We start from the raw sequence: 21,910 nt of genomic DNA, 5'->3' as shown, positions 1-21,910 counted from the left end.
TCACATCAGTAACAGTTGCTCTAAGGTCAGCAGTGAAGACAAGTAGAGTGTGAAAGAGCCTCAGTCTCCACCCTGGCAGCCCCTCTCACTTACCCCTCCCCACCGTGAGACTCACAGCTATAAACCAAGCAGCAGTCAACTTTTCATAATGGTCATGTCCACCCAGTGGAGTGTGACTCCAACAGTCATATATGCTTAATTCTATGATTTAAGAGAGGCTTGAAAGGGATTCATGTGAGCTGAGGAAAGCACCCACCAGATGTGAGAACACAGCCTGAGGGCCCCTGAAAAAGGGAAGCTCAGCAGAGAGGGGGGACTTCTGAAGCTTGGAAAGGAGGAAATAAACTCCTTCCTGCCACAACCCATTCAGAGGCAACAGACCGAGCCTGACTAAACCAACTAATGTGCAAAGTGGCCAGAGTTAGCTAAGATCTGAGAGAATGAACCACTTCGATTGGAGGACTTCCCACAGAACGACCCAAGCATCTTTCATCAAGAACAAAAACAGATCCAGAGACAGAGAAGCATCCATCAGACCGACCATCAAACCTCAGAGGGAAGGTAGGGGAGGGTGGGGGTAAGGGGTAGAGATCAACCAAAGGACTTGTATGCATGCATATAAGCCTAACCAATGGACACAGACAACAGGGGGGTGAGGGCATGAGTGGAGGGGGGATTGGGAGAGAGGGGTAATGGAGGGATAAGGACACATATGTAATACCATAATCAATAAAGAAATTTTTAAAAAAGAACAGTTTTGTCATCAGACTCATAGACACAGAGATCAGACTGATGGTTGCCAGAGCTCCGGGAGGGAGGTTGGAGGCTGGGTGAAAAAGGTGAAGGGATTAAGAAGTACAAATTGGTAGCTATGAAAGTCACACAACATAGGGAATATAGTCAATATACGGTAATCATTATGTACAGTGCCAAGTGGGTACTTGGAACATTAGGGAGATCACTTTGTAACTTATATGATTATCTAATCACTATGTTGTACATCTAAAACTAATACAAAATCATATTGAATGTAAACCATAATAGAAAAATTTCTTAAAGTGACAAATGTTACATATAAATCCAACTTAAGCTTCAAGGTCGGGCTGCAATGCCACCTCCTCCAGGAGGTTTTTCCATACCTCATGCTCTTCCCTCTGAGGCTACAGATGTTATGCATGTGCCTTCCAGAAAGCACACTCCTTGAAAGCTGGGATCTTGCCCATTAACTCAGTGCAGGACTAAGGAGCATGTTCCTTAGTTTTATAAATAAACCGAAGTATGTCCATTTCGTTTGCTACAATAAATCATTAACAATTAAGAAAAGAACAGTTTCATCTTGGTGTGTCTACTCAGTTTGAGAATTTTTAACCGTCTGTGAAAGACAGTCAAGAGAACAAGAAGACAAACCACAGACTGGTGGGGGGAAGGGAGACAGTGGCAAAAGACACATCTGACAGATGAATGCTAAAAAATACAAAGAAATCTTAAAACTCATCAATAAGAAGACAAGCAGCCCCATTTAAGAAACTGACCCAAGTCCTTAACAGACACCTCACCAAAGAAGACATACAGATGGCAAATAAGCATATGAAAAGGGGCTCCACATCCTATGTCATTGGTGAAATGCAAATTGAAGCAATAATGAGAGTCATCACATACTATTAGAATGAACAAAATCTGGAGCACTGACAACACCAAGTGCTCCTGAGGGTGTGGAGCAACAGGAACTCTCATTCCTTGCTAGCAGGAATGCAAAATAATACAGCGACTTTGGAAGACAGTTTGGTGGTTTCTTATTAAACATACTCTTACCATATGATCCAGCAATTGCTCTCCTTGGTATTTACCAAAAGCAGTTGAAAACTTACATCCACATAAAAACCTGCCCATGAATGTTCATAGCAACTTTATTCATAACTGCCAAAACTTGGAAGCAACAAAGACATCCTTCAGTAGGTGGATGATAAATAAACTTTGATACATCCAGACAATGGAACATTATTCAGCACTAAAAAGAAATGAGCTATCAAACCATGAAAAGAAATGGAGGGAATTTAAATGCAGGTTGCTCGGTGAAAGAAGACAATCTGAAAAAGGTGACTACTACCTGATTCCAACTGGAAAAAGCACAACTGTGGAGCGAGTAAGATGATCTCTGTGTGCCAGGGGGTGGGGAGTCTGAGGGAAGGATGAATAGGTGGAACACAGAGAACATTTAGGACAGTGAAACTATTCTGTATGATACTATAATGGTAGATACATGCCATTATACATTTGTCCAAACCCAGAGAATGTACACCAAGATGAACCCTAAGGTAAACTATGGACTGTGGGTGATTTTGATGTGCCAATGTAGGATCATAATTATTATTAACTAGAGGCCTGATGCACAAATTTGTGCACACGGGGGTCTGGCCCACCTGCAGATCGGGCGATTGGGCCTGGCCGGCTGGGGGGAGGGGCCACGAGCAGTTGGCCAGCAAGCCCCACCCCCGATTGGGGTGGGGGGGGGCGATCAGGGGCAGGGTGGCTAGGGGAGGGGCCACAGGCAGTTAGCCTGCTGGCCGGCCCCACTCCCTGATCAAACTCCCAGTTGAACTCCTGGTTGAGGGGGCAATTTGCATATTAGCCTTTTATTATATAGGATGCATCACTCTGGTGATGGATGTTGATAATGAGCAAGGCTGTGCATGTGTGGGTCCAGAGGTATATGGGAAATCTCTGTACCTTCACCTCAATTTTACTGTGAACCTACAAGTGCTATAAAAAAATAAAGTGTGTTTTTTTAAGTATAGTTATCTAAATGAAATGTGACTACCTAAATTGTATCCTGGAACAGGTAAAGAATATTAAAGGAAAAATTGGTGAAATGCAAATTAAGTCTGGAGTTTAGTTAATGTGCCAATGTTGGTTTCTTAGTTTTGACATAATGTACCATGATAATGTGAGATGTTAACATTAGCTGAGACTAGGTAAAAGATATTTAGAAACTTTCTGTACTACCTTTGTAACTTTAATGTAAATATAAAATTATTCCAAAGCTAAAAGTTATTTAAGCCCTAGCTGGTTTTGCTCAGTGGTTAGAGTGTTGAACCACAGACTGAAGGATCCTGGGTTCGATTCTGGTCAAGGGCATGTACCTCAGTTGCAGGCTCGATCCCTGCCCCAGTTGGGGCCTGGGGCACGTGTGGGAGGCAACCAATCAATGTGTCTCTCTCACATCGATGTTTCTCTCTCTGTCTCTCCCCTCCTTTCCACTCTCTCTAAAAATCAACGGGGGTGGGGGGAGGATCCTCAGGTGAGAATTAACATAAATAAATAAATAAATATTTAAATATTGTATGATTCTACTTATATGAGATACCTAGAAGAATCAAATTCATGGACAGAAAGTAGCATGTAGGTTGCCAGGGACTGAAGGAAGGAAGCAACAGAAAATTGGTTAATGGGTATAGCGTTTCAGTTTTTCAATATAGCAAGAGTTCTGCAGGTTAGTTGCACAACAATGTACTGAACACTACTGAATTGTACATTTAAAAATTGCTAACAAATGGTTAAGATTTATATTATGTCTATTTTACCATAGTTTTTTAAAGCTTATGATATAAATCCCCTACTCTCTATTCAGCATCTCATCTCTTCTCAGCCAAACTTGATCTCACAACATGAAGATTTTGTCCTGAATTCCTTAAAAGAAATCCCAACTCTCTTGGTATCTCTGATACCAACTTCTATTTTAAATAGGAAGAAACAGAATACATACAATAATCCTTTACCATTTTAAAAACTAAATGGCAAGAAATTAAAGTCCTTCTAGAAGCTCCCCCTCATCGATTTTGCCACCCTCAGGAAACGATGCACCCATAGAACCTTGTTTACTACCAGCTCCTGGATTATGTCCTTTCCCCCTTCTTTGTAGCCCAACCAATTCTTTTAAACCTCACCAGTGACCTTGCAGTGAAAAGCCAGAGGACATACTGAATTCTCAAAGACTGATAAGTGGAGCCTTCTCTGAAGCTCAAGTAAAATTATGCTTGTACAGCTCAAGGACACCTTGAGTTCAGTGCTTCATGGAGCCACCTTCTCAGGAACACCGTCCCAGGAGTGGAGGACAGTAACTTCCTATGCCTAGCAAAACATCTTTAAAATATGTTCTCCCCATTTCTGTCATATTCTCCCCATGAATGCCAGTCTCAAATCCCAAACAAAAACGTCTTTCTTTTAAGCTTTTCTAACATAAATCTTATAGCCTCTCCTGCTGCTTCTGCTCTCCCCGTTCAGATTTATAAAATAAGGCCCAGTGGGAAAAGGAGGCAGAGGATGTTGTTCAGTGGCCAAGGCCTTGGTTTTCTTTTGGGGGGCAGATGGGACGTCCCTAAAGAACTGGGCTGGAAGTTCTGATTCTCATAAAAGAGACACATAAAGGGAAATGAACAGAAATACTTAAGATCCACTGGTCTTATGGAACAACTTTTAGATGAGATTTATATTTAAAAATGTACCAATTCTACTTTCCAGAAAGTGTGGCTCTTAAAATTAAAGCCCAAATTAGTTCAAGCAAAGCTGTTTTCAGTGGAGGAGAGTTTGACATTTCTCATCCCATACAGAGGAAAATGAATAGTGGAACCATCTTCATTCATGGAAACAATGATTTCAGTTCTCACTCCGTTGGATTTTGACCTTCTGATTGCAACAACACACAGCCTCCCCCTCTGGACCCAAGGAGAGGGAAAACCTCATTCCCTGACACACCCAAAGGGGCGACAATAAAATTCTGCTGGCACCTTACCTCCTAGAGGAGAGGCCAGCTGTCTCCCAATGCTTTGTAAGAAATATGGGCTTAAAATATAATAATAATAATTTAATTTCCTTTGAAGTGGTGGTTATCTCATTTTATACATAAAACAATTCCTAGGAGATGACATCTGCCACCTCTCCCACTCTCTGCTCTCCAAACTTCCCTCTCAGCCTCTTCCTGTACACTCTGGTTATTGAGAACGGCTCCCACTCCCTAAACCAGAAAGCACCAACCTGTGTGCCACCAGTGCACTGCATTACCCAGGGTGCCTTGCAAATGTTACCTTTTCCTCAATGTATCACTTGCTAAAAGTGGGGAAGCACTGCCCTTAACAGTGTTCCTGGACTCAGCTGCCCTTTCTGTCTGGAAACACTTCTATGTGTGTAATTTACTCCCATCTTTTCAGGTTCAGCTCTGGTTATCTGACTTCCTTCTCCAGGAAGTCTTACCTGATCTGACCTAACCCACCACTTGGAATAGGTTAGGTACTTCTCTAAAGTCTAACAACACCCCCTGCACCTAGATTGTGTGTAGACCGGGTAGTGTTATATGTAGCCACTAGTAAGTAGTTCCCCAGCTAGATCTTATTTGGAGGGCAAAGTCCTCATAACTGTTGTTTTTCTACTCTTAAATGAAGTTGGTCTCAATTTTTCAGTAAGCTTCAGATAACCACCGCTGTCTAGAGCAAGCCCCTTTATCCTTCAAGTCGCCACTCAGATTTCACCTTGATGACAGCCTCCCCTGCCCGACCTCAGCTCCAGCCAGAGTGCTTTGTTCGCGCTGCATCACAGCCCTGCCTGCACCGTGTTCTGGTCTGATGTACTCGTTTTTCCTTATCACCAGGCTGCAACCTCATTGGCACCAGAACGGTGTCTGATTTCTACTTGCATGTCCATCATTAGCAGGCACCCTCTGTTCCCTGAGTGAATACCCTATTTCCAAAGAAGAACAACCATAATTCTAACTAAATCGCCAGGGAGTAAAGACATGTCAACTTTCTTTACTGCTTTTATAAACCATAAAAAGAAATTCTTTCTCTCTCTCTCTCTCTCTCTCTCTCTCTCTCTCTCTCTCTCTCTCTCTCTCCTCTAAACCATTGGTTCTCAACCTTAGGATGCATCAGTGTCACCTGCAGAGTTTGTCAAATCAGATCACTGGGCCATGCCCAGAGATTCTGGTATATTGGTCTGGGGTGCAACCTAAGAATTTGCCTAACTAGCATCCATCTGTGCTAAGGCTGCAAGTCCACGAGCCAGACTTTGAGTAGCCCTGTGCAAAACAAGCCATCGGATAACCCAAACAGATCTTATTGAAAACACATATCTGATCCTGGACTGAATGAATAATCTTAAAGAGAAATGTACCATAAAGTGCATACCTGTCTGGGTCAAAAGGAAAAGGCTCTCGTTGTGTAGCACCTAGCATTTTTCTAAGTTTTTGTTGCTGTTGTTTTTATAAGATGGTCCAAAGGGAACTAACAGTCAGTAAATACCTACCATGAGGAACAGCTGGGTACAGAGTTGAAGCACACAGGCTTGGAGCCAGACTCCCTGACACCAAACCTGGCTCGACTTAAACTCCGTGCTTCAGCCCCCTCTTCTGTAAATTAGAAATAATTGTAGTCCCCCCTTAGGTGGTTTCTGTGAAGCGTGGATGAGTTAATACATGCAAAGTGCTTAGTACAGTGTTTGACGAGGTAAGTTAGTGCTCCAAGTATTAGCTTTCATCACTATTAGTACTCTTAGACATGACTGTTTTCACACACACACTATCTAATTTAATCTTCACTGCAGCTCTATAAACAGTTTGCCTAAAGTCAAATAATTAAAAAGAGCGAAAGCCCTGGCCAGTGTGACTCAGTTGGTTGGAGTGTCATCCCATGCACTGAAAGGTCAGCAGTTCGATTCCCAGTCAGGGCATACATCCAGGTTGCAGGTTCAATCCCCGGTTGGAGTGCATGGAGGAGGCAACTGATTGATGTTTATCTCTCACACCAATGTTTCTCTCTGTCTCCCTCCCCCTTCCTTTCTCTCTCTCTTTAAAAAAAATTAATAAAAAAGAGCTAAAACTGGGATATAAATAAATTTTGATTCCAAAATTCATGTTTCTCTTTCTAGACATTCATGTATTTGAGAATTTATTAGAAGGCATTATCCCCAGTCCCATCTGACTCTTATTCCAGTCCCAGGGGGATCCAGAAATCTGCATTTTAAACTAGCTCGCCAGGGAATTCTAAATCTGTCGCTGATAGTATAGGCATCATCTTTTCCACATATCTCCTTGCAGGATGGACATTAGAATTAGTGAGAACAAGTGAAGGGCTGGGATTTAAAAATTAACTACTAAACAAATGTCTTTTGTTATTATGGAAAGAATTTGTTTTTCTTCAAATGTTAGCGCTATATCAAGATAAGAAGAAACTTTCAGAAAACAGTTGAGAACTAAGAGCTATTGCTCTAATTTGATCAGGTAAATGAAAGCTAAAATTTCTCTGGAATCAAGGGATTTAACAAAGACTGAGAACTCTGTTTTTGGAGTCAGAAACACATTTGATACCCAAATCTGGTCCTTATAATAGTGTCATTTTAAGCAACTTATTTCACCACTCTGAACCTCAATTTGCTCATTTGTAAATAAAAAATACCTCCCTAACTCATAGGATTGTTGTAAACACTAAATAGAATAATGCATGTAAGTCTTTAGCACTGTGTCTAGAGCAGAACATACTCAATAGATGGTGGTATTGTTATTCCTACTAATGTTGACAATCAGTTATAGAAGTTGTACAGGAAAAGGGGGCAGGGTATTTGACAACCCCACAGCTTTATCCACTGCCATATAATAATAAAGAACGGGAGTGGAATGGTATTTTTAAATGCAATCATATTTAGGAATTTTGAGTGCTCACCATTAGCCCTGACATAAGTGTGTAAATCGCAGCCTCACCATATTGTTATAATACCTGGAAAAAATGTGATGAGTGTGTGCACTAAAACTTCCCTGCCACAAGAGCTCTTCATGTCCCCAGAGGATGAGGCAGAAATGAACACTGGTGCTTGCTCAGCAATTGCAGGGAAATGAGAAACCTCAGAAAGTCTTTCCACTTGTGAATTTGTCCTCATTAACCAGCCTCTTCCCAAGACCCTCATCACAAACCCATACATTCGAAAATGCCTCACTGACCTCTGGAAAGAGCCTCCAGCCCACCAACTCCGGTGTCTCCTGTTGGATACACGGAAAGAACAGGAATAAAAGCACCCTTAAGCAAGAGGACTCATGCTCCTGTTTGGTTCACACAGCGCATAAGCAAATTCTGAACCCAGGATTTTGTGTGTGTGTGTGTGAGTGTGTGTGTGTGTGTGTGTGTGTGTGTGTGTGTGTGTGTGTGTGTGTGTTCCTTTGGAAAATAGAAATGTGGAGGTTAAAATTAGTTCCAAACATTTATAAAACTTATGTTGACGTTGCCTAAATACTCTATGCTGCTGGCATGTCATCTAAGTGATTTGGGAGGGGAAAAAGTGATCTGGCATGAAATAATTCTTAGAAAACGCTTCACTGCAGAGAGAATAGAAATGCACTACTCTTCAAAAGAACACAAAGAACTGCTTTGTGGGATCAGCCTCTGTCAAATGAGTCAGGCTGCTCACTGGGTGCAAAGGGCACTGTTAGCCCTGATATTATAGAATTCTAAGATTTTATTTATTCATATAGATTGATAGATGCGCACACACACACACACACACACACACACACACACATACAATATATACAAACATGTATTATAATAGAAATTTTAATTGGTTCCAAGCATATGATAGAATGGTGTAATACTGTTTAAAACTCAACAGAATTCTCCATCCTTACCATTAAGTTTATTCATAAACACTGAGAAATTTCCTACCAAATGAAAAAAGGGATTTTTTTTTTCAAAATTAAAACCATCCTATCAAAAAGTATCATGGGCCCTAGCTGGTTTGGCTCAATGGACAAAGCATCAGCCTGCGGACTGAAGGGTCCCGGATTCGATTCCAGTCAAGGGCACATGCCCAGGGTTTCGGGCTCCATCCCCAGTAGGGGGCATGCAGAAAGCAGCCGATGTTTCTCTCTCTCTCTTCCTCTCCCTTCCTCTCCTTTCCTCTCTCTGAAACCAATACAAATATATTTTAAAAATTTTTAAAAGAATTATTCAAACCCAGAAAAGGAAAGAAAAGATAATGTAACATTGGCAAACGGATGATATAAACCTGGGTAAGACTCAGAAAAAATAACAGATTCGAATTAAAAAAAAAAAAAAGTATCACGGCATTTTGTTAGGTTAAATATTGGGATGAAATTCTCCAAGTGCTAACACCGTGAAACTTGAAAAAATGTTACCCGATGTTTAATTAAATGTAATATGCCTTGTAATTTATTTACCTACATTTTATAGGAGATCTTTTTGTTTTTTAGAAAGGAAATGTTCCTCTTCTAAAATCACACACAAAAATCTAAAATGAAAGTGTCAGCAGAACAAAAGCGGGAGGAGGACTATGAATGCCCTTTCCAAAAAGGCGCGCAAAGACCGTTTATCCATAAACCTCCTAACAAGCCCTCTCTCCTCTTCCTCTTAGGTCCGCAAACCTAACCCCGCCTCCGACTTCAGTCGGTACCTGAAAGCGTTTTTCTCCTTAACCTATGAGAGGGGCTGGGTAAAAGTCAGGGCGCTCTGCCCGGTTGGGGGCGTGGGTGGGGGCGGGGGCGGGGGCGGCCCTCATGCCGCAAGGCGCACTCGGCGGGTACAGAACCCTTGTCCCTCCTTCCCCCCATCCCCACTGTTTGTAACATCAGAATAAAAAATAAAAATTTAAAAAACACGGCACAAAGGTCCCCCATCTGGAATGCGGCCCCTGGGCACTTCTCCTTCTGGGCCACGGTAGGTAAATATCACGGTGGATAGTGCCAGCCCCCCCGCTCCTCCCCCAGGTCTGCCCAGAATAACCTGCCCCGTACCAGGCAGGGCAGGCACGCTGAAGGCTGGGGAAGGGCAGGAAAATAGAAACGCTCTAACTGGACGGCTTAAGGAGTCGTTTTGCTCTCAAGAACCCGAAACTGCACTGCACAATCCCAGCGGGGCGTGGGTTTCCAAGCTCGCAGAACATTTATAGGGTCCCTGCCTGCTGGGAGCAGCAAGATCCCAGCTGAGTGTCAGTTTCCCAGTTCACAACGCTTCCGGTCTAGGTAAAGGTTTACAGATCGCGCCAGCCTCTAAGAGGCCCTTTCCATTTGCCGGTGAAGTTTCTGTGCTTTGTGGCCATCTGTAATGTTGAATCAGGGCCCTCTCCGCCAGCTAGCTCCCTCCTGATGCGGTGTGTGTGAGAGGAGGTGTTGGACAATAATTTTTTTTTTTTAATCCTCAACCGATTATATGCTTTTTATTGATGAGAGAGAGAGAGAGAGAGAGAGAGAGAGAGAGAGAAACATTCATCTGTTGCCTCCCATATGCACCCTGACCTACACCCCACAAGAATCCAACCACAACCTGGGTGCCCTGACCTAGAATCAACCTCCCACCTTTTGGTGTATGGGAGGAAGCTCCAACCAACAACGCCACACCAGCCAGGGCTAGAAAATAATTTTAGCAACCATTTTAAGTTTCTAATTAACCCAGGAGAAACACAAAATAATATAAACCTGAGGGAAGTTAATTCTCAAGGCAAACTTACAGCGTTCTTTCTCAATAAGCTGCACCAAGGTCCTGACCTTTACAAGTACCTAAGCATTTGCTGCCAGAGGGTTGTTTTGTTTTGTTTTCTGGGGGAAAAAAAAGGAAGAAAGGAATCTATAAAACAAGTAGAATTTAGTTATAGTCTCTCTTAAAAGATGACTAGCACAGAAATCTTTGTTTTATATTTTTGCACATTTTCCCATGAAACTTCCCATACCACCACAACCCCCAGCCTGCCACCCCCACTTCTCAGCAAACAAAACATCTGAGCAAGGATATGAGAATGAGTGCTCATTTCTTCATGTGGGAAACCAGTTGTGTTTATGAACATGCTCAGTAAATCCTGGCCCTGGGGGGATTCTTACCTCTGAATTGCCTAATGAGAGCTAACCCAGTCTTTGGGGCAGGCCTGAATTGGATGCAAGTAAAATGTCAACCTCTTGTGTACACAGGCTTAAAAAGAGAATGTTAAAGAAAAAAAATGTACTATTCTCTTCCACATGGATTTGGGACCTTCTGTTCATCCCTAATGATTCACACCTTGTGTTTTTTTGGGTATGTTTGATACATTGGTAGGGACTTTTGCAAGATTATTTCATTAAATGTTAGCACTGAAAGTGACCCGAGAAGGTCATCCATTGAGTCAACCTTCTCATCTTTGCCATCAGGGAATGGAGACCCTTGAAAGGTTGTTACTTGGAACTAAATTCAAAAGATATAAACAACCCTTGAAGGCAAAGGAAAGCCTGGAAGCCAACATTCAGTCTCACCAGCAAGTAGCAGGCCTGCCACATGAAAATCACCCAGGCAGCCCTCCTCCCACCAGGGACCAGGTGACCCAAGAGCCCTAAGTCTCCATAAAGCACTGCATTTAGGAATCCTTCCCTCCTCCTTTCTTTTTCCCTGGTCCTGCAGACTAGCCCTTCGGTTTTCTAAGGAGGCCCCGCCTGGGTAGGAAGGGAGGACTAAAGCAATAGGATGCTGTCGCTCAGGCAGTCCCATATGTACCAAACGCACAATGTCTACTTCAGCTAAACCCTTTTAGCTTGCAAGGGGCAGCAAGCTTTATTTGCGTATTAACAACATATGTGGCCCTGGTAATGAGAAGCGAACTGAGTGAGGGCAATGGAGCTCAAATCAAAGCAAAAGCCAGCTGCCCCTTCTTCTCTCTCTGCAGGCATAAACCAGCTGTTTGGAGGCAGGAGGGGAAATCAGGGGGGAACACAAGAGGGGACGCCTCCCCGATGGAGTCCTATTTATTTTTTGAAAGGTTAAAGGGCTTCTTTTGAAATGGAAGCCTAGGGTTGAAAACACTACCCCAAATAAGACGTGACATTATCTGCAGATATCCCCTAATCCTCCATTGTGTAATATTCATCTGAAAGAGGGGAGTTTTCTTTTTAAAGAACCGACCCTTGTTAAAAAAATTTTTTATTTTATGATTTCGGTTTAGTTAATGAGAAGAATTAGAACTTATCAAAAAAATTTGGTTTCAAGAGACTTTTTGTTCTTCTCTGCTAAGATATTGTTGTTCAGAAATTTGGACTCATATTGCATAAGACATCTTTGTCTTTTGAGACACCAAAGTGAAGTTTCTCCTCAAATAGGCCAAGGTTTTCAGCCTACCACCCCCCAGTTCCCAGCACAGGCCGCCTGAATCTCAGTGTTTTCGCAATGAAGGTAGCTGGGTTAAGGCACAGCTTAAAGGTACCTACTCCTATCGTTTGCACTAACTTAAATTCATTATTACACTTCACTTAGAAGTGTCATTCATTCATTCACTTTTTTTAAATCATTGAGTGTGCTAATGAGCAAAGGGGAAATTAGCAAAATTTCCCTGTAACTTCACATCGGTTCTCTGTTAATGTATGCTTTTTTAAAAAAGTACTAATAATAAACTTTTACCTAACACCCCCAAATGTTACATCCTAGAGCAGTTACAAAGCAAAGGGACTGACCAATCATGTGAATCAAATGCAAAGATTACAAAAAGTTCAAAATCAATCCTGTTCTATTTGAGAGGAAAACCTCTCTCTTTTGAGCATGACAGTCGTGAAGTGGTACATTTCTGATTTAGTTGATAAGAGTCCAGTTATATTTGAAATGTAGATTAATTCTCCTAAAAGCATGAATCAATTTGGCAAGGACATCTCAATAAGAATGCCATCTCTTTATTGTTTCCATAGTAAGACTGTGCCCCCACAATCATGATTAGCTTATTGGTACAAATATCTCTCCCCTTCAATTAATTCAAATAGGACATTTCATAGGTGCTTTCAGCTGATGGGATGGTAAATAATTTTTTGACTAAAAGTCGAAGTGGGTTGATTAGAAGCCGTTTTTTCTGGTTTGCACAATAAAAAGATGAACTGTGTGATTCGCCAAGCCAATTTGCAGAGCAACCTCTTCTCTCTAATTGCTGTCAGACTAATGTAGTAAGAGCCGAGTCCTAGGAAGTAGAGAAATCCATTTACCCAGCCCTGACATTTAAGTAGCAAACACAAGTACTGGATTTCTCCATTACCCTTCATTTCAGCCCTGCTACGTACCACCTGTGACCCTTATGTGATGAGGGCAATGCACTTTCATACAATTTGGTAACTATAATAAAGGTCCACTTCAACATTTTTGAAAGTGGACTAAAAACATTTTTTGCAAAAGCATAATTAAGTCCATAACCAAACTCGCTAATTCCGGATAATGTATTGGAAGACCAAATTATTTGATAAATGCTCTGATAAACGCACATTGTACCAGAGGGGGAAAATTGCGTATCTCCTCTCGCACTGTGTTTGTCGCCAATAGTCCCAGCCTTGAATAGTGCTTTTACTTCATGTAAGACTTGCTTTCCACAACAAAAAGCAGGCAGGTTCTCCAAAACCAGCCCGGGCTCCTTTGTCTTATATTTCACCAAAAAGAAATGAGAAAGCATTTTCAAATAGAATCCAGATTGAAATGCATATCAAAGGAGAAGAAATTCTGTGCCTTTACTTTTTATAACTCTCCTAAGACATTTTCGTTTTAGCCAGTGTTTCCCCAGGTAAGTCATCATCATACTGGTACAGAGATGCTCTCAGTGATGTGTCTTTCTGGGGGATGGTCACTACACTTCCTAGTGCAGAGAACAGTACCTCAAATGCAGTAGATGGCCCGCTGGTATTTGCTGAATAAAGGATGAACTTTGATGGTGGGGAGAAGACCAAAGTAATATATTTCAATGAAACAAACTAAGTGAATTTTATTTTTTTCTGTTTTTCCCCCAAGGGGTTACTCTTGACCTCCCACAAAGAAATAATAAAAGAAAATTTAGGAATTTTACTTCTGATTGAAATCTGTTCAGTAATTCATCAACACTACACTTGAAGTCAAAGCATTTGCTTCAGGGTTGAATTCAGAAGCTGATTCCTTAAAAGTCAACCTTAAATATAGCATCTTCAGCTTCAAACAAATCTGTGCAGTGCCACTAAAACAGAGGACAGTCCTCGGAGCATGCGTTATCTGAAAGCTAAATGCTTTACCCTTTTCTTTATTTTTTGTTGTTTACTTAAATTGCTTTGGTAAAAAAAAAAAAAATTATCCGCCAGAGTTCTTCCTGCTGTAAATTTAATAGCCTAGATATTAAAACCATCAAGTTCGAGGTTAGAGAGGAAAATGCCAACCTTGCTTCTTAATGACAGCAGCCCACCCAAAGATGCTTGAATACCGTCAACAACACGCTTGATGCTTTAACAAGCATATTTAAAAAGCAATTAGGTATGCCAGTCTCAGGCTGAAAACAATTTTAAAATAACACAAGCATTAAGTCCTTACTTTGATTTGCACTGACATGACTTAGATATTGTGCTCTGTTTCTGCAAAGTAATTTCCACAAGGTGGGAGAGCGTGTGCTTAGGAAGATTCATGCTAGATTTGATTTTTTTCTCTCTCTCATTAAAACACAAAACTGCATATAATTGATTCTAACGGTTTTGAGTAACTACCAAAAGCTTTACCACTGTAGGAAGCATTTACATTAATTGCTAAGAGCTAAAACTTAATATTTATTGATCTTTGACTTTGACCTATTAAAATACAGGAGGGTGGAGGATGGTAGGCAGCAGGGTAGAGAAAGAGGTGTAGGTAAAGAGCTCACACTGAGGAACTTCCTTCTGAGAGGGTACACTTGGGTTGAGATTGCACCAACAGTCACAGATGGGGTCACACACCATTGAGTTCTCGGTAGCTGTAACTGGGGAGGCTGAGTAGCAGCTAAGTGCAGGATGTTGAACCGAGAGGATAATGACAAGATGGCTCACCCCTGGACAGCTGAGCCTACTCAGTGCAATGGGTTGTAAGGCCCATCGACTGGTACTTCCCATCCCACAGCTCCTGGCTGAATGAAGGCTTGGGCTTGAGGGTGATCACTTGGCAGGGGATAATACAAGGCAAGGAATGCAATGGCAAACAGGAAGGTGCAGTGCTGGGTAAGGTGTTCTACAGCCAGGTCCTTTGGTCAAGCCAAGGCCATGTAGACATATAAAGGTATCTCAAGACTTTACAGTTGTCTGGAACCAGTGTGCCTGGGCAATCATCAAAAGTTTCGGTTCTACTAGTTTTCTCAAAACTGTCCTGGTAAATGAATCCAACCCCTTTCTCAGATGGCATACTTTGGCATACACAAAGTCTGGTTCCTCAGGTTCAGTGTAGACAGTGCTTCAGCCGTAGCTGCATAGCTTATCTTCAACAAAAGCAGGGGCAGCAAGGAGAAGGTAGTAGGAACACAGGTATCAATCAGAGCCACACAAACTGGGTTCCAAATGACCCTCTGCCTTGTACTAGCTGTATAATGTTAAGCAAGGTAATTAATCTCTCTGAGCCTCATCCGTAAAATGAGGACAACAAGTAATGTGAGGATTAAATGAGATAAGCCATGTTAAGTATTCAGCAGAGTACTTGACACTCTGGGCCATCCAGGAATGATTACGGTTGTTGTTATCATCAGACAGCATAATGCTACACTGGACAGAGCTGGAATCTTACATGTGGGCCTCGAAAGGCACAATGCTCCCAGTGTGAGCCGCAGCTACTGTTCCCCCTCAAAATCGCGTTTGGAATATAGCAAGATATAAATGAATAATTGACTAAAATGTTGAATCTTCTGATTGTGAGCATTTTTCATTTCTCTTTGGCTCTTGCCCATGTCCCAACTATTTCTAGATTGCCTCTCCTTGGAAGCAGTTTGGTGTGTACTCTAGAGAAATAGTTATTTTAATACAAGTTCAAGCCAAATGTAATTAGTCAAATAGTTTCGGGGGTGGGGGGATGTATCATGTATTTCAGTGCCAAATATTTTTGAATTATTCATTTGGTCAATGCCTCTTATGAGATAACTAGAGGCCCGATGCACAAAATTTGTGCATGGGTATGGTTCCTAGGCCTGGCCAGCGATGAGGGCCAATCTGTGGAGGAATCGGGGGGCAATTGGGGTCGGGGGGGGGCGCCCACTGGCACCCGCCTTGGCTGGCCTGGGGCCTGCGGGCTGGGAGTAGATCCTGCATTGAGCATCTGCCCTCTGGCGGTCAGTGCACGTCATAGAGACTGGTCGTTCCACTGGCCATTCCACCATTCGGTCGATTTGCATATTAGGCTTTTATTATATAGGATTAAGAAATAACTTCATGCTGAAGCCGGTTTGGCTCAGTGGATGGAGCGTCAGTCTGCAGACTGGAAGGTCCCAGGTTCGATTCTGGTCAAGGGCATGTACATTGGTTGCGGGCATATCCCCCGGTGGGGGGTGTGCAGGAGGCAGCTGGTCGATGTCTCTCTCTCATCGATGTTTCTAGCTCTCTATCCCTCTTCCTTCCTCTCTGTGAAAAATCAATAAAATATATTTTTAAAAAAAGAAATAACTTCATGCTGTAGCAGTGCATACATTCAGGAATTAAAATGTGTATATTGTCCATTCAAATGGGACAATACCTACCCCTTGAGGAAAGAGTCCCTCCACCTGCTATACTCATAACTACTCTACCCTGAGTCATTCCCACTGATAAGTTATTCATTCATTAGTGCTGGTTCTATCAAAATGTGGGAGTTTTTTCTCACAATAAGATCATATACAAATGGGGCCTTAAAGGAGAGGTAAATTTTGTGTAGGAAAATAAAGACAGATGGGGAAAGAAGATCAGAGCCAGAGAGAAAAGAAACAATAGAAGATGAAGAGGGTGAGAAGGCTAAACAGTGTTCAGGCCTGAGGCTGGCTGTAAGTCCCAGGTACCCCAACCAGGGAAGGCAGCCAGCCATTCGCCATGCATCCTTTTACAGGTACCTGGCTCCTGAACAATTATGAATAATATCCAGGGGCCACACATCAAAATAAAATAAGTCCTAGATACCCAGATCCCAGAAAGGGGCTATTTCTTGAATGGCCCCTGAGACTCCAGGTTTAGGGACAGTTCTGCGATAAACTAAAGCTAAATACATACTGTTACTCCAGACCATGAATGCTTCATTCTCTTAGACTTTGACCTAGATTCTTGGCTTTATGTCTGTCAAGGGGTTTAGGTAAAAGTGAAGGGCGCTTGACACAGCTACTGAAGAAATAGGTGGTAGGCCCTAACTGGTTTGGCTCAGTGGATAGAGCATTTGACTGTGGACTGGAAGGTTCCGGGTTTGATTCCGGTCAATAGCACATGCTCCAGCTGCGGGCTCAATCCCCAGTAGTGGGTGTGCAGGAGGCAGCCGATCGATGATACTCTCTCATCATTGATGTTTCTATCTCTCTCTCCCTCTCCCTTCCTCTCTGAAATCAATAAAAATAAGAAAAATTAAAAAAAGAAATAGGTGGTAGCAGGTGAGATATGAGCAAGGAAAACGTAATTTGGAGGCCCTCTAAATTTCAATGTTCAGGGACAAAGCTTCCATTATGCTCTTTCCATTGCACCTTATTTTAATAAGTTTAGAAAAATGTGTTTCAACAACAGCACTGTGGAAACATACCGTACTCTGTCTCAGTGATTTACATGCAGGTAGAGAGGACATCTATTTTTAAATGTCCTGTCACATAAATTAGCTTCAGCCCCAGACTTTAATTTTGAAGGAAAATTAGATTGGATCTAAATAATTGAAGACAGGTGAAGAAAACATTTCAATAAAACTTTATAATTTGACTCCTAGTTCCTTGAGCCATTAGCACTCACTTTCATTAGATGCATGATTACGAAGGGGTTGGTGACTTTCAGTTAATAATCTGAACATTTGTGGGGCCTTTTTACCTAGCTGAAAGCTGATTATGTTTATTAGAAGCACTTTCATCCATCTTCCCCCACCTGAATTGCCCATTCATCCTTTATGTCACTTCTACCTCCATATTATTTTTATATGACAACGCATGTCCCAAAACATAACACCACATATTTGCATGCTGTACTTCACAGAGAACTTTCATAATTGTGGGTACAATTATTATTGAATCTACCTTATGTAACTTCAAGTTTAAAATAAAACTTTCATTGTAAATCCCTAAAAGATCATGGCTGAATTTATGTAACTTCTCTTGATACAGTTCCTAATCAATAATATTTTCTGATAATGGTACATTTTTTAAGATAATGTTTTTTTAATGTAACATGAATAAAGCCTTCTCAATTTTGTTCACAATATAAATTTAAAAGACAATGACTCTTACAATCACATAAGAAAGGATTGTTAATATTAATGAGGAAGGTGAATGAACCAGGCCCTGGCAGCTGAGAATGTTCAATATTTGCAATTCTATACATTCATTAACAAATTTAATTATTTTAGTGAATAAGTGATCTGTGGGTAAGTCACTTATCTGGAACCAATATGCCTTGAAATTATTAAAAAACTAGAGGCCCAGTGCATGAAATTTGTGCACAGGGAGGGATGTCTCTCAGCCCAGCCTGCATCCTCTCGCAATCTGGGACCCCTCGGGGGATGTCGGGCCTAAACCTGCACTCGGAATCCCTCTTGCAATCCAGGATGCTGCATGCACCAGTGACCATACTTTTCATACAGGTGAAAGGCATGTTGCTGTTGTATGGGCAGCTACATTTTTTTTTGCCCTGATTATACAAAGTAACACATAACATGGTCCTTTTGAGGCAGTAGTACCATCTTCCCCGTCTTATGGGTGGAAAAACTGAAGCAGAGAGAAGTTAAGTAATTGGCTTTGTCACACAGTTATAAGTGTCAGAATCAGGGCTGACTACAAACTGTGCAAGCCAGAGTCCATGCATGTCATCGCTGCATCATCTTGCTTTTCCAGTGGTAGAGTAGCCTTGCCAGGTTTTAATTTTTAAATCTAAGAGATGTTCCCAATGTATAGGGTAGTGTCCCTAGGCCTGGCCAGTAATCAGGGCTATCTGCAGGGCAACTGGTAGGTGGGGCAATCGGGAGGGGCCCGGCTGGCACCCGCCTTGGCTGGCAGCCTGGTGCTGCCCACTGGCTGACCCCACCCCCTTATCACCGCTGCCAGTCGACTCCCTCTGGGGGAGAGGGGGCAGATGCTCAATGCAGGAGCTGCTCCCGACTGGTCAGTGCGCATCTGCCCCCAGCAACCAGTCATTCTGCCACTCGGTCAATTTGCATATTAGGGTTTTATTATATAGGCTATTTAATTGATCTATCTTGAACTGAGAGGACAAGGCTGAAACACTTTGCATCAAAACAGAAATTTCACTGAAAAGAACAAAAGCACTTTAATCCTAACTGCCTGGGTGAGAAAAGCGCTCTGAATGAGATGAAACCAACTAGGGAATGTGTCTGATTCCCCTGGGCTGCTGCCACTACCTTACAAGTTATTTCTACAAACACTTCACAGCTTTTTCAAAGACACCAATTCCCCTGTGTACTAATCTGAACTAATTTGCATTTCTTTATTGTACCAACTAATGGATAGAGACTATTTCTTAGATGAAATATGATTTTTATTCTCATAATTTGTATATTTTATTTAAATTTTAAATGGCAATATATCCACATAGCTCCAGAATCAAATAATATATAAAAGTATACAGTGAAAAGTGTCACACTCACCCCAGTTTCCATCACTACTCCAACAGGTAATCACTTTTGTTAATTTTTTTTAACCCTTTTAGGGATTCTTTATGAATCTAGAGGCAAACATGAATATGTACTTTTATTTCCTTCCCTTATTTTTCCACAAAATGTTGCATATCATATAGCCTATTCTGCTTTTTTTTAAACTTAACAATGCAGTTTATCAATTCTTCTTTTGTTTGTATTCCATTGTATGAATATGCCATAGTTTTTTTTAACCATTTCCCTATCTTTCTCTCCTGCAAACAATGCTGAGATGAGTAACCTAGTTCATTCATTGTAGTATTTATGCTAAGATCAAGCCTATGAATGCTTTACTTGTCACTGCCATTTTATACACCATTTATCTATAACTATTCAGCATGACTCAATAGATGCAGCTGTGGGTACCCATAAGAGCTAGAAGAAATTGCACTCTTATGCTGTGATATACATCTTATGTATTATGTGCAGATGCAAACCACCATCCTCATTAAGGACTTGAGTCCTCATATTCATTCTTTCTTTTGACAAACATTAAGGGTCTGTGATGGGTCAGGCTCTGTTCTAAGCACTGGAAAAACTGAAGAGTACAGGAGGCAAAGTCTTAATTCTACAGTACTTACATCCTAGTGGAGAGATGCAAAAAATTAATTAACTAGTAAATAACAGCATCCCTTTTTCCCTTACAGAAACCATGGAGAGCAGGTACAGCCTAAGTTAAAAATGCCCCAGTGGGTAAATTATCCATCATACCCATAGTTTAGAATGATCTGAGCAGTAGCCATTTAACCCCTTCCTTAGAACTGAGACTTACACATTTTTAATTATTTGTGGACAAGTTTCATATTATTTGTTTATGTTCACACTCCCAATTGAGAAAACTTCATTTTATAGAAATGTTGATTCTCTAAAAATTAATCTATACAGTATAAATATAATGCAAAATATAATCCACTCAAAATCCTGACAGGAAATTTTAGAGAATTTGACTGACTGATTTTAAAGTTCATCTTGCCCTACCTAATATGAAATATACTATAAAGCTACAGTAATTAAAACAGTAAGCTACTGGTAAAGAAACATAGATTGGTGGGCAAGTCTATAAACATTCTAATATATGTAAGAGGAGTTTAATATTAAATCTACTGAAACTATTATCTTTAGAGGTCAAAATGGCCAAAAATTGGTGATTGTATATAGTACAGTCAAATATATGATAAGAGTAGCATTTTATAAAGGTAGAGAAAAGACAAATGATCCCTCAAAATTGGCTATCCATTTGGGAGCAAGAAATTTCAGTTAGATCCTTCTCACATACCAACCACAAAAGTAAGTTATTTTAGCAATCATATTAAAGATGTAAATATTAGATATGTATGTAAATATATATTATTTAAGGTAATTAGTGGCTGGAACAGATAAGTCCCCAAATCTCAGTGGCTTAAAACTCATGTAAAAGTCAAAACAATTGTTTCTGATTGAGTAGCTCTTCTCCAAGGAGTGATTCAGATCCAAGCGCCTTCCAAATTATTGTTCCACCATCTTCAATACATAGCTCCCCATTTCTCCCTGGAGGTTGTATCCACTACAGCCAACTCAAAGGGAAAAGAGCATAAAAGATGAGACAGACAAGTCCCAGAAGATGGCAATTCGATTCTGTCTACATTCCCTTAGTCAGAACTCAATAGCATGGCCACACCCAACTGCCAGGAAGGTTGGGATATGAAGTCTGGCTATGTACTCAGGAGAAAAAGGAAAAGAGTTTGCTAAGCAGCTAACCTGTTTCTGCCTCATCTATACATTTCTATGCAGAAGAAAACTAGGAGGATATATTTGTGAGCTGTGGTAAGGAAGATTTTCTCAAGCCAAAAATGAAAAAATTAAAGATTGGCAAACTTGCCCTGGCCGGGTGGCTCAGTTGATTAGAGCATCCTGTACACCAAAAGGCTGTGTGCCGTTCAATTCTGGTCAGAGTGCATACATAGGTGGTGAGTTCCATCCACAGTCAGGGCGCGTACCAAACGCAACTGCTTGATGTTTCTCACATCACACCAATGTTTCTCTCTTTCTCTCTCTCCCTTCCTCTCTCTCTAAAAATCAATAAAGCATATCCTCGGGTGATGATTTTAAAAAAATACATATTTGCAAAAGATGCATCTGATAAAGAGCTGTTAACCAAAATATCCTATATAATAAAAGCCTAATATGCAAATTGTCCCCTTGGGCGGTCATTTGACCAGGAGTTCAACCGCTCGCTATGATGTACGCTGACCACTAGGGGATGGTGGGGAACGTGGTGGGCATCCGCAATGCGGCACTGGCAACGGGCAGCAGTAGAGGCGCTGCCAGCCCTGATGGGCCCC

The sequence above is a fragment of the Eptesicus fuscus genome, chromosome 15 (genome assembly GCF_027574615.1).
Source record: "Eptesicus fuscus isolate TK198812 chromosome 15, DD_ASM_mEF_20220401, whole genome shotgun sequence".
Classification (NCBI taxonomy): Eukaryota; Metazoa; Chordata; class Mammalia; order Chiroptera; family Vespertilionidae; genus Eptesicus; species Eptesicus fuscus.
The sequence above is the reverse complement of the archived record's forward strand: the minus strand, read 5'-3'. Positions refer to the sequence as shown.